At 39.5% G+C, this 13,944-nt stretch overlaps 1 pseudogene; it reads right to left on the bottom strand.

The window, feature by feature from the left end:
• Positions 1 to 12,149: 12,149 nt before the first annotated feature.
• On the bottom strand, positions 12,150 to 12,585 carry LOC132491128 (mitochondrial intermembrane space import and assembly protein 40-like; annotated as a pseudogene).
• Positions 12,586 to 13,944: the final 1,359 nt, after the last annotated feature.

The raw sequence follows: 13,944 nt of genomic DNA, 5'->3' as shown, positions 1-13,944 counted from the left end.
CTGTATGACAGACTCTAGGTCTATCCACCTCATTACAAATAGCTCAATTTCATTTCTTTTTATGGCTGAGTAATATTCCATTGTATATATGTGCCACATCTTCTTTATCCATTCATCTGATGATGGACACTTAGGTTGTTTCCAACTCCGGGCTATTGTAAATAGGGCTGCTATGAACATTTTGGTACATGTCTCTTTTTGAATTATGGTTTTCTCAGGGTATATGCCCAGTAGTGGGATTGCTGGGTCATATGGTAGTTCTATTTGTAGTTTTTTAAGGAACCTCCATACCGTTCTCCATAGCGGCTGTACCAATTCACATTCCCACCAGCAGTGCAAGAGTGTTCCCTTTTTTCCACACCCTCTCCAGCATTTATTGTTTCTAGATTTTTTGATGATGGCCATTCTGACTGGTGTGAGATGATATCTCATTGTAGTTTTGATTTGCATTTCTCTAATGAGCAAAGATGCTGAGCATCCTTTCATGTGTTTGTTGGCAGTCTGTATATCTTCTGTGGAGAAATGTCTATTTAGGTCTTCTGCCCATTTTTGGATTGGGTTGTTTGTTTTTTTGTTATTGAGCTGCATGAGCTGCTTATAAATTTTGGAGATTAATCCTTTGTCAGTTGCTTCATTTGCAAATATTTTCTCCCATTCTGAGGGTTGTCTTTTCGTCTTGTTTATGGTTTCCTTTGCTGTGCAAAAGCTTTGAAGTTTCATTAGGTCGCATGTGTTTATTTTTGTCTTTATTTCCTTTTCTCTAGGAGGTGGGTCAAAAAGGATCTTGCTGTGATTTATGTCATAGAGTGTTCTGCCTATGTTTTCCTCTAAGAGTTTGATAGTGTCTGGCCTTACATTTAGGTCTTTAATCCATTTTGAGCTTATTTTTGTGTATGGTGTTAGGGAGTGATCTAATCTCATACTTTTACATGTCCCTATCCAGTTTTCCCAGCACCACTTATTGAAGAGACTGTCCTTTCTCCACTGTACATTCCTGCCTCCTTTATCAAAGATAAGGTGACCATATGTCCGTGGGTTTAACTCTGGGCTTTCTATCCTGTTCCATTGATCTATCTTTCTGTTTTTGTGCCAGTACCATACTGTCTTGATTACTGTAGCTTTGTAGTATAGTCTGAAGTCAGGGAGCCTGATTCCTCCAGCTCCATTTTTCGTTCTCAAGATTGCTTTGGCTACTCGGGGTCTTTTGTGTTTCCATACAAATTGTGAAATTTTTTGTTCTAGTTCTGTGAAAAATGCCAGTGGTAGTTTGATAGGGATTGCATTGAATCTGTAGATTGCTTTGGGTAGTAGAGTCATTTTCACAATGTTGATTCTTCCAATCCAAGAACATGGTACATCTCTCCATCTATTTGTATCACCTTTAATTTCTTTCATCAGTGTCTTATAATTTTCTGCATACAGGTCTTTTGTCTCCTTAGGTAGGTTTATTCCTAGATATTTTATTCTTTTTGTTGCAATGGTAAATGGGAGTGTTTCCTTGATTTCACTTTCAGATTTTTCATCATTAGTATATAGGAATGCCAGAGATTTCTGTGCATTAATTTTGTATCCTGCAACTTTACCAAATTCATTGATTAACTCTAGTAGTTTTCTGGTAGCATCTTTAGGATTCTCTATGTATAGTATCATGTCATCTGCAAACAGTGACAGCTTTACTTCTTCTTTTCCGATTTGGATTCCTTTTATTTCCTTTTCTTCTCTGATTGCTGTGCCTAAAACTTCCAAAACTAGGTTGAATAAGAGTGGTGAGAGTGGGCAACCTTGTCTTGTTCCTGATCTTAGTGGGAATGGTTTCAGTTTTTCACCATTGAGGACGATGCTGGCTGTGGGTTTGTCATATATGGCCTTTATTATGTTGAGGAAAGTTCCCTCTATGCCTACTTTCTGCAGGGTTTTTATCATAAATGGGTGTTGAATTTTGTCGAAAGCTTTCTCTGCATCTATTGAGATGATCATATGGTTTTTCTCCTTCAATTTGTTAATATGGTGTATCACGTTGATTGATTTGCGTATATTGAAGAATCCTTGCATTCCTGGAATAAACCCCACTTGATCATGGTGTATGATCCTTTTAATGTGCTGTTGGATTCTGTTTGCTAGTATTTTGTTGAGGATTTTTGCATCTATGTTCATCAGTGATATTGGCCTGTAGTTTTCTTTCTTTGTGACATCCTTGTCTGGTTTTGGTATCAAGGTGATGGTGGCCTCGTAGAATGAGTTTGGGAGTGTTCCTCCCTCTGCTATATTTTGGAAGAGTTTCAGAAGGATACATGTTAGCTCTTCTCTAAATGCTTGATAGAATTCGCCTGTGAAGCCATCTTGTCCTGGGCTTTTGTTTGTTGGAAGATTTTTTATCACAGTTTCTATTTCAGTGCTTGTGATTGGTCTGTTCATATTTTCTATTTCTTCCTGATTCAGTCTTGGCAGGTTGTGCATTTCTAAGAATTTGTCCATTTCTTCCAGGTTGTCCATTTTATTGGCATAGAGTTGCTTGTAGTAATCTCTCATGATCTTTTGTATTTCTGCAGTGTCATTTGTTACTTCTCCTTTTTATTTTTTCTAATTCTATTGATTTGAGTCTTCTCCCTTTTTTTCTTGATGAGTCTGGCTAATGGTTTATCAATTTTGTTTATCTTCTCAAAGAACCAGCTTTTAGTTTTATTGATCTTTGCTATCGTTTCCTTCATTTCTTTTTCATTTACTTCTGATCTGATTTTTATGATTTCTTTCCTTCTGCTAACTTTGGGATGATTTTGTTCTTCTTTCTCTAATTGCTTTAGGTGCAAGGTTAGGTTGTTTATTCGAGATGTTTCCTGTTTCTTAACGTGGGATTGTATTGCTATAAACTTCCCTCTTAGAACTGCTTTTGCTGCATCCCATAGGTTTTGGGTCGTCCTGTCTCCATTGTCATTTGTTTCTAGGTATTTTTTAATTTCCTCTTTGATTTCTTCAGTGATCACTTCGTTATTAAGTAGTGTATTGTTTAGCCTCCATGTGTTTGTATTTTTTACAGCTCTTTTCCTGTAATTGATGTCTAGTCTCATAGCATTGTGGTCGGAAAAGATACTTGATACAATTTCAATTTTCTTAAATTTACCAAGGCTTGATTTGTGACCCAAGATATGATCTATCCTGGAGAATGTTCCATGAGCACTTGAGAAAAATGTGTATTCTGTTGTTTTTGGATGGAATGTCCTATAAATATCAATTAAGTCCATCTTGTTTAATGTATCATTTAAAGCTTGTGTTTCCTTATTTATTTTCATTTTGGATGATCTGTCCATTGGTGAAAGTGGGGTGTTAAAGTCCCCTACTATGAGTGTGTTACTATCGATTTCTCCTTTTATGGCTGTTAGTATTTGCCTTATGTATTGAGGTGCTCCTATGTTTGGTGCATAAATATTTACAATTGTTATATCTTCTTCTTGGATCGATCCCTTGATCATTATGTAGTGTCCTTCTTTGTCTCTTCTAGTAGTCTTTATTTTAAAGTCTATTTTGTCTGATATGAGAATTGCTACTCCAGCTTTCTTTTGGTTTTCATTTGCATGGAATATCTTTTTCCATCCCCTTACTTTCAGTCTGTATGTGTCTCTAGGTCTGAAGTGGGTCTCTTGTAGACAGCATATATATGGGTCTTGTTTTTGTATCCATTCAGCCAATCTGTATCTTTTGGTGGGAGCATTTAGTCCATTTACATTTAAGGTAATTATCGATATGTATGTTCCTATTCCCATTTTCTTAATTGTTTTGGGTTCTTTATTGTAGGTCTTTTACTTCTGTTGTGTTTCTTGCCTAGAGAAGTTCCTTTAGCATTTGTTGTAAAGCTGGATTGGTGGTGCTGAACTCTCTCAGCTTTTGCTTGTCTGTAAAGGTTTTAATTTCTCCATCAAATCTGAATGAGATCCTTGCTGGGTAGAGTAATCTTTCTTGTAGATTTTTCTCCTTCATCACTTTAATTATGTCCTGTCACTCCCTTCTGGCTTGTAGAGTTTCTGCTGAGAGATCAGCTGTTATCCTGATGGGGATTCCCTTGTGTGTTATTTGTTGTTTTTGCCTTGCTGCTTTTAATATGATTTCTTTGTGTTTAATTTTTGACAGTTTGATTAATATGTGTCTTGGCATATTTCTCCTTGGATTTATTCTGTATGGGACTCTCTGTGCCTCTTGGACTTGATTAACTATTTCCTTTCCCATATTAGGGAAGTTTTCAACTATAATCTCTTCAAATATTTTCTCAGTCCCTTTCTTTTTCTCTTCTTCTTCTGGAACCCCTATAATTCGAATGTTGGTGCGTTTAATGTTGTCCCAGAGGTCTCTGAGACTGTCCTCTGTTCTTTTCATTCTTTTTTCTTTATTTTGCTCTGCAGCAGTTATTTCCACTATTTTATCTTCCACCTCACTTATCCGTTCTTCTGCCTCAGTTATTCTGCTATTGATCCCATCTAGAGTATTTTTTATTTCATTTATTGTGTTTTTAATTGATGCTTGATTCATCTTTATTTCTTCTAGGTCCTTGTTAACTGTTTCTTGCATTTTGTCTATTCTATTTCCAAGATTTTGGATCTGGAAAATAGAATCTTGGATCATCTTTACCATCATTATTCTGAATTCTTTTTCAGGTAGACTGCCTATTACCTCTTCATTTGTTAGGTCTGGTGGGTTTTTATCTTGCTCCTTCTCCTGCTGTGTGTTTTTCTGTCTTCTCATTTTGCTTATCTTCCTGTGTTTGGGGTCTCCTTTTTGCAGGCTGCAGGTTCGTAGTTCCCGTTGTTTTTGGTGTCTGTCCCCAGGGCTAAGGTTGGTTTAGTGGGTTTTGTAGGCTTCCTGGTGGAGGGGACTAGTGCCTGTGTTCTGGTGGATGAGGCTGGATCTTGTCTTTCTGGTGGGCAGGTCCACGTCTGGTGGTGTGTTTTGGGGTGTCTGCGGACTTTTTATGATTTTAGGCCACCTCTCTGCTAATGGGTGGCGTTGTGTTCCTGTCTTGCTAGTTGTTTGGCTTAGGGTGTCCAGCACTGTAGCTTGCTGGTCGTTGAGTGAAGCTGGGTGCTGGTGTTGAGATGGAGATCTCTGGAAGATTTTTGCCGTTTGATATTATGTGGAGCTGGGAGGTCTCTTGTGGACCAGTGTCCTGAAGTTGGCTCTCCCACCTCAGGGGCACAGCACTGACTCCAGGCTCCTCAATTTGGGATGATGTGTTGTCTATTCATGTATTCCACAGATGCAGGGTACATCAAGTTGATTGTGGAGATTTAATCCGCTGCTTCTGAGGCTGCTGGGAGAGGTTTCCCTTTCTCTTCTTTGTTCTCACAGCTCCTGGGTCTCAGCTTTGGATTTGGCCCCGCCTCTGCGTGTAGGTCGCCGGAGGGCGTCTGTTCTTCGCTCAGACAGGACAGGGTTAAAGGAGCAGCCTCTTCGGGGACTCTGGCTCACTCAGGCCGGGCGGGAGGGAGGGGCACGGAGTGCGGGGCGAGCCTGCAGCGGCAGAGGTCGGCGTGACGTTGCACCAGCCCGAGGCGCGCTGTGCGTTCTCCCAGGGAAGCCGCCCCTGGATCCCGGGACCCCGGCAGTGGCGGGCTGCACAGGCTCCCGGAAGGGCGTTGTGAGCAGTGACCTGCGCTCGCACACAGGTTTCTTGGCAGCGGCAGCAGCAGCCCCAGCGTCCCACGCCCGTCACTGGGCTCCGCGCTTTCAGTCGCGACTCGCGCCCGTCTGTGGAGCCCCTTTAAGCAGCGCTCTTAATCCCCTCTCCTCACGCACCAGGAAACCAAGAGGGAAGAAAAAGTGTCTTGCCTCTTCGGCAGCTCCAGAGTTTTCCCGGAGTCCCTCCCGGCTAGCTGTGGCACATTAGCCCCCTTCAGGCTGAGTTCTCGCCGCCAGCCCCAGTCCTCTCCCTGCGCTCTGACCGAAGCCCGAGCCTCAGCTTCCAGCGCTGCGCGCCCCGGCGGGCGAGCAGACAAGCCTCTCGGGCTGGTGAGTGCCGCTCGGCACTGATCCTCTGTGTGGGGATCTCTCCGCTTTGCCCTACCCAGGTATGTGGGGAGTTTCTTGCCTTTTGGGAGGTCTGGGGTCTTCTGCCAGCGTTCAGTAGGTGTTCTGTAGGAGTTGTTCCTCGTGTAGCTGTATTTCTGGTGTATCCGTGGGGAGGAAGGTGATCTCCGCGTCTTACTCTTCCGCCATCTTACCCGGAAGTCTGCCTTTATATTATTTAGCCATTTTAGTAAACAATTTACCATACTTGTGGTATGTCATATGTGAATTTTAGATATTTTTTCCCCAAATAGCATCTGTTAATTTACCACCATAGAAATAGGCTTAACTATTGTGAAAAATTCAAATGGTAAAAAAGGTACATTAAATGTCCACCCCTCTTTTTTTAACCTAAAGCAGATGTTACCCTGGAAGGGGGCAGGGGCAAATTAACATATGAAGTGGTAAGGACAGTGTCTCTGCTCTGACCACACCCAGAAATACCCCTGGAATGTCCATCACCATGACCTCTTGGCTGAGTCAAGGGGGTAACTCACATTATCAGTGGGGGTGGCAGTTCTCTTGCTGAAGCTATCAGAATTAATGCCCTTCCTCACAGATGTGGACGTAGAGAATGGACTTGAGGACATAGGGAGGGGGAAGGGAAAGCTGGGACAAAGTGAGAGAGTGGCATGGACATATATACACTACCAAACGTAAAATAGATAGCTAGTGGGAAGCAGCCTCATAGCACAGGGAGATCAGCTCGGTGCTTTGTGACCACTTAGAGGGGTGGGATAGGGAGGGTAGGAGTGACGCTTAAGAGAGAGGGGATTTGGGGATATATGTATACATATAGCTGATTCACTTTGTTGTACAGCAGAAACTAACACAGCATTGTAAATCAACTTACTCCAATAAAAAATAATTTAAAAAATAAAATAATGAAAACTATGCAGTATAAAAAAATATAGTAAGATTGCTGGCTTTGTTGATTTATCTTACTGTTGCTTCCTGGGAAGCACCTGCCTGTGCCATACTCTTTTCAAAACTTTCTTTGTGGTCCCGTCTCACTCCAACTTGTCTCTTAAAAGAGCCCAGATTGTCATTGCTTGGATAGGCCCTCATACATGTGGGAACTGTACGATACCTCCTCTGGTTGCTGGGCCTAAATTTCCACAGAGGTGGGCGCCCCATTCTGGATCTGAACTACATCAATATTGTAGCTACTCATTAAATTATAATTAACTTGGAAATGAGAGACTAAACATAGAAACAGACAACCGCCATACCCTATATAAAAATAGAACTCCGACCCACAACCTACAGCAACCTGCCAAGGAAACCAACCCTTTCATTGACAATAAACAGTCCAGGCAGCCAGCCTGCCATAAGTCAGACTTGTTAGAATTCAGACTACTATTTCTAATAACAATCTAAGAAGCTAAACAGTAACTTCTGTAACAGCCAGCCCCAAATGGGCAGGATTTGATTAAAAGCTGACAGCTTCCCAAATTTTTGTCCCCACTTCCAACTTAGGACCAACTAGAGAAAAACAAATATGCACCCCTAACCAATCACATAAGATACCTTGCTATGAGTTATCGCTCCTCCAGCTTCCCCAAGCCCACAGCCTCCAATCAGGGTACACGTGAAGCCTCCTTTTTTGTACAATCAAGCTTTCCTACACCTCTGCCTGCTTTTGCATCTTTGCCAAGATGCAAGTGACAGTGGCTGACTCTTTTTTTTTTTTTTTTTTTGCGGTACGCAGGCCTTTCGCTGCTGTGGCCTCTCCCGTTGCGGAGCACAGGCTCCGGATGCAGGCTCAGCGGCCATGGCTCACGGGCCCAGCCGCTCCACGGCATGTGGGATCCTCCCTGACCGGGGCACGAACCCGTGTCTCCTGCATCGGCAGGCGGACTCTCAACCACTGCGCCACCAGGGAAGCCCCTGACTCACTTCTTATCCGGGTTCTGAATAAATAGCCTTTGATTTTTCTCATTTGGTTGGTCTTTGTTTATTTCCACAGAAATAAAGTCAATTCTAACTATTTATATATGATAATAATAATAAAGGCCTTCAATAAAATTTAAGTAAGTTACGGTAGAGAGGGAAAATAAGAATTTTTTGTATTCTGTAAAAGTTTAAGGTGGGTGGGGTAGAGGGAGGAGAATGTTCCCTTTAGCATCTTTTGAATTTCTTGGGTTCAATTTTCTGATTTTTCCTACTGCCACATAAATTTGTAATAAAACAGTCGACCATAAAATGTTGAACTTTGTTACTTTTAAGCTGAAAATTTTTTTGAAGCTTAAGGCAGCTATTTCTGCAAAAGATGACTTTTGGGTTTATTAATTAAAAAGAAGGCAGGGAGTATTTGAAATATTATTATCTGGGAGACTTTATTCTACATTTATAAATACAGTCTCACCACAATTAAGAGAAATTGAAAAGAGTTTGAAATATGGTGGTAGCTTAAAACTGAAAATAATTCTTTTTAGCATGAATAATTATCCCACCAGTTTTATAACCTAATAAAAATCATAGTAGAAGAAAAATCCTGGGCATTTTAATTATGAGAAATCACATGTATTCTGGGAAATTAGAAACATAACACACATATTCATACTTCGGAATCCTCATTCTAGAAATTCTTTCCCTGGAGATTTTCCAAAGAACTGGATTCCATGATCTGGCTTCTCTGCAGTACCCAGTAAACAGAGCTCAGTAAGAGGCATACCTGATTTTGAGTCCAAGTTTAGCAACAACATATTTCACATTTAAACTGAGATGCAGAGTAGAAATTCAGTCTTTGGACATTGTTTCCCTTATGTTTGTTCCTTTAAAAATATAGATTTTTCTTCTATACTCTAGACAGAGGCATAGGAGAGAATATCCTTGTAATTTTTTCACTTTCTAGTAACCCCTTTAAAGTTAACTGTAGTATCACTTAGATACATACACATTACTCATATTATGATTTAAATCCTAAATCCTTCAGAGAATTCCCCCAAAACTGTCTTTCTGGGTGTCTCCATTGGTTGGTGTGCTTTGAAGAAAAGGACATCAAAGGTGTTCAACTAGCACTTGTTGATAGATTGACTCAACGCAAACCAATGTTAAATTAACCTCAATTTGGAAGATGTGCTGAAACAATAACAGTCATTTAACACTTGTTTTGTTAACACTTGTTTTGTATTATATGGCCTGTTTCACCCCGCCTCCATGTTTTCTGTAATGAATTCACATTGACTGTGTGTGTTTTGATTTCTTAATTATTCACTTTCCTTCTTGTATAAAATGGGAATGTCTCATACACACTCAGCACTAGATTTTTAAGAATTAGAAGAATCTGCAGAACCCCCAAATTTACCCTTCATTTGTGGGCATGACACTCCTCTACTTTTCACAAACTTTCCTGTGCACAGGGGTCACTTGGAGGACTTATTAAAACTTGGAGTGCTAGTTCCCACCTTAGAGCTTCTGATTCCATAGGTCTGGGATGGGGCTCAAGAACTTGCATGTTTAACTAGTTCCCACGTGATGCAGCTGCTCCCTGTCTTAGGACCACATGTTGAGATCTACTGCTATTATACCATGTGCAAGAAGTAAGAATTCCGCTGTGTGTGTTTGTGTGTGTGTGTGTCAGAAGTGGTGGCAATGGTGGTGATGGAGGTGGTAGTAGGGGTATGGTTTGACCGGGGCAGAGTATGGACATAGGAAAGCTTGCAGGTGTAGATCATTGTGAGGAAGCTGTGGGGTGTTCCGGAATGAGCCCAGGTCCCAAAGGTGTGAGAGGGGAATTGAGAAAGAGAAAACCTCATGTATTCCTGACTGCTGGATGCTTCTCCCATTTGGATTTCATTGGAATGAAACTCCTAAATTGTTTAAGCACCAGAGCGGCTGCTAAATTGTCATGTTTCAGACACACATACAATATTGGTATCTGCAGTTTATGCTCTCAGACTACATATTAAAACTCTGTGCAGTGGTGGAGTAGCTAGAGAAATGTTTGTACATTTGACTGCACACAGACACTACTTATGTTTCCTATCCTTCTGTTTTGTCTCAAGAAATCTGAGTCAGATGGTGTAATTGGTTGTGAAGCTTAATCCCATCATCATAGTCATTCACCTGCTTAAAGATGGGGGTGTATGGGTGATTTAGTGAGTCTAGTAATCTGTTTATTCTCTCCCAAATGGTAAAGACAAGAAGCTCTTCACAGATTGCTGGATGGCTCCAGTTATTATGAATTCTTACAAAGACACGGCAAACAGGCAAATGTTAGCTCAGCAGAATAACAATACACATTGATATTTGGATCATTCTTGCATAGTATAAAATTGCAAGGGATTTCAGTTTCTGAAAGGATTTTATAAGCCTCAGGTCTCAACAGTCAGATTTTACTGGCACATGGTCTTTTTCATTTCAACTTTGTTTAAAATATTTTATTACGGAAAATTTCAAACATATCCAGAATTAGAGGGAAGCATATCGTGATGGTACTATCACCCAGCCCCAATAATTCTCAATATTTTGCCAATTGTGTTTAACCAGTCTGCACTCCTGGGCCACAGTAATTTTACTTATAAATACCTCATTTCTAACAGATATAGGCTTTAGAACAATATAACCACAATAGTATTATCACACCTAACAAAATTATTATTTGAAATATTATTCCAATCTGTGTTCAAATTTCTTCGATTGTCTCAAAATTTGTTAATTGTCCTATTTGTTCAATCAGGACCCAAACAAGGTCCTTTATAGAATTTGGTTGATTTATCTCTTCTGTCTCTATTATTGTTTAACAGTTTCCTCTCCTTCTTTTTTTTTTTTACCAAGACATTTATTTATTGAAGAGATGAGTCATTTTTCCTGTTGATTTCCTGCATCCTGGACTGTTTTGGTTATATCTCCGTGGTATTGTTTAACTTGTTTCTACAACTCCATATTTCTTGTTAACTTGTAGCTGAGTCTAAAACATGAAATTTAGGCTTAATTATGCTGGGGGAGGCAAGAATATTTCACAGGCAGTGTGGGTACTTGCTATTGTATCACATCAAGAGGGATGTAATACCTGTTTGTCCCACTTTTAGTGATGTTAAGATTGATCAGTGGAATTTAGGTGTCAACCTTTTCCTAATGGTCTTAACAGCCATTGATGATTATTGTATAGATCATTATTTCACTGGGGTTGCAAAATGACATTTTTCTAAGTTAATCGTTCTTTCTGAATTAGCTGGACTTCTTTATCTGGTAAATATGAAAAACAGTTTATAAAGGAGAGGCAAGATAAATGCTTGATTCTGTACCTTAATTTCAGAATTATGAACCCAGCTATATATATATATATATATACACACACACACACACATATTTTTATTTATTTAATTAAAGTATAGTTGATGTGCAATATTATATGTTATAGGTGTATAATATAATGATTCCCAATTTTAAAGGTTATACTTCATTTATATTTATTATAAAGTATTGGCTATAGTCCATGTATTGTACAATATATCCTTGTAACTTATTTTATACATAGTAGTTTGTACCTCTTAATCCCCTACCCTTATATAGTCCTTCCTTCTCCTCACTGGTAACCACTAGTTTGTTCTCTGTATCTGTGAGTCTGCTTCTTTTTTGTTATATCACTAGTTGATTTTTTAGTTTCAACTTATAAGTGATATCATACAGTATTTGTCTTTATCTGACTAATTTCATTTAGCATAATACCCTCCAACTCATCCATATTGTTGCACATGGCAAAATTTTATTCTTTTTTATGGCTGAGTAGTATTCCACTGTTTATGAGTACCACATCTTCTTAATCCATTCCTCTGTTGATGGACACTTAGGTTGCTTCCACATCTTGGCAATTGTAAATAACACTGCTATGAACATTGGGGTGCATGTATCTTTTTGAATTAGTGTTTTTAGTTTTTTTGGGGGATATATACCCAGGAGTATACACACAACCCCAGGAGTATACACACAACCCCATTTTTCAGTGTATATGTCAAGGGGCCAAGACCCCGATCAGCACAATAAGTTATTTTGTACATTACAGTGCACATAAAAACAGAAGGAAAGACACTTTCTCAAAGACGTTCATATTGCTCTGAAGGAGGCTGGAGCCCAGCATCCCAGGGCCATCATTAGCTGGACCCCTCCTCTTCTATGGTTGCAGTGACCTCAGAGGCAGCTCTTTCCTCTAAACGATCCCCTGGCTTCTCCTCCTCCTTCTGGAAATAGCGGTCAGGGTACTTCTGCATGCACCCCTGCATGGCCTGGAACTGGTCTACACAGTCTGACCCCTTGACATCTTCCATGCTGTAGAGGAAGCAGGAAAAGGCCACCTTGAAAAGTTTCCCACACGGACCACTGGCCATCCGCCCAAGGCACAGGCAGTTCCAGTTGATGTCTCCATTTGGCAGGATCAGTTTCTTCTCCTCGTACAGATCATTGGGGTCTGTACGAGGAGAAGAGACCCCAGCTCCAACTGGCCACCAGCTCCAATTTGCTTGGAGTTTCATGGTCTTCTTTGGGAACAAATATGATTCAATCCTTCCCTTTCTGCTGGCAGTAGATCATGGTGCAGGCTGGTGCTTCGACCGCACAACAGTGGTGGTGATGGCCTCCAGGTTCTGTCCATTTTTAAATCAGGTTTTTTTTTTTTTGATATTGAGTTGTATGAGCTATTTATATATTTTGGATATTAACCTCTTATTAGTCATATCATTTGCAAGTATTTTCTCCCATTTAGTAGGCTGTCTTTTTGTTTTGTTGATGGTTTCCTTTTCTGTGCAAGAACTTTTAAGTTTAATTAGGTCCAATTGATTTATTTTTGCTTTTGTTACCTTTGCCTTAGGAGAGAAATCCAAAAAAAATATTGCTATGATTTATGTCAAAGAGTGTTCTGCCTATGTTGTCTTCTAGGAATTTTATGGTTTCAGGTCTTATATTTAGGTCTTTAAACAATTTTGAGTCTATTTTTTATATGGTGTGAGGAAATGTTCTAATTTCACTCTTTTACATGTATCTGTCTGGTTTTCTCAACACCATTCCTTGAAGAGTCTGTCTTTTCTCTATTTTATGTTCTGTCTCCTTTGCTGAAGATTAATTGACAATAAGAGCATACATTTATTTCTGGGATCTCTATTCTGTTCCATTGATCTATGTGTCTGTTTTTGTGACAGTAACATGCTGTTTTGATTACTGTGGCTTTGTAGTATAGTCTGAAGTCAGGGATCGTGATACCTCCAGTTGTGTTCTTTTTTCTCAAGATTGCTTTGGCAATTCAGGGTCTTTTGTGTTTCCATATATATTTTAGGATTATTTGTCCTAGTTCTGTGAAAAATGTCATGGGTATTTTGATAGGTGTTGTGTTATTTTTGTAGATGCTTTGGTTAGTATGGACACTAACAATATCAATTCTTCCAATCCATGAACATGGGTTATTTTTCCATTTCTTTGGATCATCTTCAATTTCCTTCATCAGTGTTTTATAGTTTTCAGAGTTAAGGTCTTCCATCTCCTTGGTACATTTATTCCCAGGTATTTTATTCTTTTTGATGTGATTTTAAATGGGTTTGTTTCTTGCTTTCTCTTTGTGATTGTTCATTATTAGTGTATAGAAAAGCAATAGCTTTCTATGTATTAATCTTGTATCCTAAAACTTTACTGAATTCATTTATTAGTTTTAATAGTCCTTTGGTGTAAATTTTGGGGTTTTCTACATATAGTGTCATGTCATCTGTAAATAGTGCTGGTTTTACTTCTTCCCTTCCAATTTGGATGTCTTTTACTTCTTTTTCTAGTCTGATTGCTGTGACTAAGACTTCCAATACTATGTTAAATAGAACTGGTGAGAGTGGGCATGTGTGTTTTGTTCTTGACTTTGGATAAAAAGCTTTCAGCTTTTCATTGTTGAGTAAGATGTTAGCTGTGCGT

The sequence above is a fragment of the Mesoplodon densirostris genome, chromosome 5, assembly GCF_025265405.1.
Source record: "Mesoplodon densirostris isolate mMesDen1 chromosome 5, mMesDen1 primary haplotype, whole genome shotgun sequence".
Lineage (NCBI taxonomy): Eukaryota > Metazoa > Chordata > Mammalia > Artiodactyla > Ziphiidae > Mesoplodon > Mesoplodon densirostris.
Note: the sequence above shows the minus strand (reverse complement) of the source record. Positions and strands in the feature narration are given on the sequence as shown.